Genomic DNA, 3264 nt, shown 5'->3' on the forward strand with positions numbered 1-3264 from the left:
CACTCCTAAATAGCTGAATGAGGTTGTTACCCATTTATAATAAAAATTCGAACTAATAAAAGATTTAGTTTCCTTTTTAATATTGATTGGATATAATAGTGATTTTTCATTATTAATTTTAAAGCCAGAAGCAAGACTGAAGGAACTTAAATGTTGACCAATGTAAAAAAGTGAGTTTTCAGGGTTAGAAATAAAAACAATTAAATCGTCCGCAAAAAAGGCTGACTTTAGTTGTGTGTGAGTTAACATTTAATCCTTTTAGGCTTGGGTCTTCCCTCAATAGGTGAGCCAACGGTTCGACTGCAATGGCAAATAATATAGGCGACAAGGGACACCCTTGCCTGGTGCCCCTTGTCACCGATTGCGTTTGAGAATTAAGGTCATTTACTCGTATGGTAAATTGGGAAGAGTCATAAATAGAGCGAATGATGTGTAGGAACTTTTTGCCAAAGTTCATGTGCTGTAGTAACGCTAGCAAATATTTATGTTCAACTGAATCGAACACCTTTTCGATAACAATCGAAAGCAGGCAAGATTCTGAGTTTTAAAATTGTTTGTTGTGGTGGATAACATTTATGGTCTTTCTTATATTGTCGGTTAAATCCCTTTGTAAAATAAAACCAGTTTGATCTTTATCTATGTAATTCCCAATGAAATGATTTAATCTATGAGAGATGATATTTGTGAAAAGTTTATAATCGTTATTTAGTAACGATATTGGCCGGTAAGATTTTGGATCCTCCGGGTCTCTGTTTTTTTATGAATTAAAACAATTTTCGCTAAATTCCAGGTGTTAGGGATTGGGCCTAGATCCAAAATTGAATTAAAAAGAGTAAGAAGGGTTGAAGAAATTGCTGAAGAAAATTGTCTATAAAATTCCGCAGTATATCCGTCTACTCCAGGGGATTTTTTACTTTTCATAGATTTAATAGCTAACATCAGTTCTTGCTCATCAATTGGGCGGTCCAAAAAATCTTTATGGTCGGCAGATAGTTTTTTTATAAATTTATTATTTTGGATGAAAGAATCAATAGTTTGAGATGATGGTGCCGTGGTGGAATAAAGTTGAGCATAGAATTTGTTAAATTCATTCGCTATCAATTTTGGAGATGTCATTAAATTACCTTTAACATTTCTTATTCCCTTAATTAAAGACTCTAATTTTCTTTTTTTGACTTTCCTTGCTAATAGTCTTAATGACTTTGGGTTGTTTGCCCAATACGATTGTTTGATATATAGTAGTTGTTTTGCAATTGATTGGGTTTCCAATGATTGTAGCTTTTTTCTTTCTAGTTCTAATAATTTATAGGTTTTTGGGTTACAAGTTCGCTTATGCTCCATTTCTAGGCTTTTAATGTTATTTAAAGTCTGCTTTTTTAGTGCGTCTTTTTTCTTTTTAATTGCTGATGAAATAGATATGATCTTGCCCCTTAATACCGCTTTATAAGTGTCCCAGATTACATTAATGGGGGTATCTTCAGTCTTGTTAAATTTGAAGAATTCCTCCGTTTCCTTTTCAATTTGTTCAATTACTTCCGTGTTGTGTAGTAAGAAGTTGTCAAATTTCCACGAGAAAGTTTTGTCCTTACCATTATTCAAATTAAATTTGCAGCTAACTGCTGCGTGATCAGACCAGCATTTAGGTTCAATATCCACGCATGACAAGTTATTGAGAAGATCTGCAGAAATCAATATAAAATCAATCCTTGAATATGATTGATTCTTGTGAGAATAAAAAGTATAATCTTTTTCTGTTTTATGAAAAAATCTCCAGGCATCGATTAAATCAGAATTTTGAAGTAACTTTTTTAAGCCGGTAAAATTAGATTGAGATGAAGGTCGAAATTTAAATTTCTTCAGGGTTCTTTTCCTATCCATAATGGTGTCAATAACATAATTAAGGTCTGCCCCAATAATTTAGAAGCCTTCTTGGAAGTCAGAAATGGATTTAAATGCTTGTTTTATAAAACTAAGTTGTCCCGAGTTAGGTGCGTAAAGGGCTACAAGGGTAACTTTATGACCATTAAGAACGCCCTTTACAAAAAGAAATCTCCCATTTGGGTCTTGCACAACATCTATTAATGGAAATTTATTATATTTTGAAATCAAGATTATAACCCCTCTTGCTTTGGAGGAGCCAAAAGCATAATATTTAAACGGAAACCAAGTTGAGTTCAATAATAAATTAGCATCATTTTTCAGATGGCTCTCTAATAAAATGGCCACATCTGTTTTCTGATTTTTTAAATAATTATGAATTCTATGTGCTTTAATAGGATTATTGACCCCGTTACAGTTTAAGGAAATAACTTTCAAGTCATTAGCCATGTGTGCTATTTATTTTTAAAGTTGTTCCCCTTTGCTTTCCATCCCTTGGGAGGCTTTTATACCTCAAAGCTTTGAAAACTAACATTTTTGATCTTGGGTTCGTGTGCAAAGTTTTTAAAGAAATTTGGACCCCTTTCAAAGTCCTTCTATTATTTTTTTTATAAAGATTTTATTGGCTCCCCTAAAAAGGGGAGGTATTTCGCTTAAAAGAAAAAATGGGAAGGGTAGACAGTGGGGGAAAGAGAAAGCTGAGTGATATATAAACTGGTAAATTAAACTGTTAGTAATGTCCAATTAATCTTCTTGGGCTTCTTCTGTGTGTTGTCAAACTTCTTTTCATAGTCCTGTCACATGGTTCTCTGTTAGTATGTTAGTAATGTTCCTTTGAATTTCTGTTAATAAAAAAAAATCTCTTCTGTGCACATTCGGAACCGCTTCTTTGCGTGCTGGGTACTTTTACTATCGCTGACGTGGAGGAGCTTCCTCTGTTGTCTTCTCCCTCCGGCTTGTTAAATCCTCCTTCGGGTTGTTGTTAATACTCTCAGTTCATGCACTATAAATCCTCTTCTTTTCATGCCATTACCGGAGGTCCCCAGTTTTGAGAATGGTATTAATTTCATTTTCGCTTTTATATTCGCTCCCAAACTCTCTATGGGTCCTCCTCGCAATTGTTGACTTATATAAGCGCTTGCCAGGCACTCTCGCTGTCACAATTCAAACTTTTCCATTTTACAAAACTCCCGTCGGATTCACAGCCATAAACAGTCCAAACATTCAACAGCCGGCTCTCGCACACAAGCAAACGCCCAGACGGAAGTCCCTCCCTTCTTCTCCGCTCGCTTTTGCCCAGCTCCGACATCTTTTCTTTTTTATTTACTTTTAGAAAGTTCTTAAAATGTGCTCCAGAAAGACAAAACTTTTTCTCGCTTTGTTTCA

This window comes from Gekko japonicus, unplaced genomic scaffold, assembly GCF_001447785.1.
Source record: "Gekko japonicus isolate JY-2015 unplaced genomic scaffold, Gekko_japonicus_V1.1 scaffold1638, whole genome shotgun sequence".
In the NCBI taxonomy this organism is placed as follows: Eukaryota; Metazoa; Chordata; class Lepidosauria; order Squamata; family Gekkonidae; genus Gekko; species Gekko japonicus.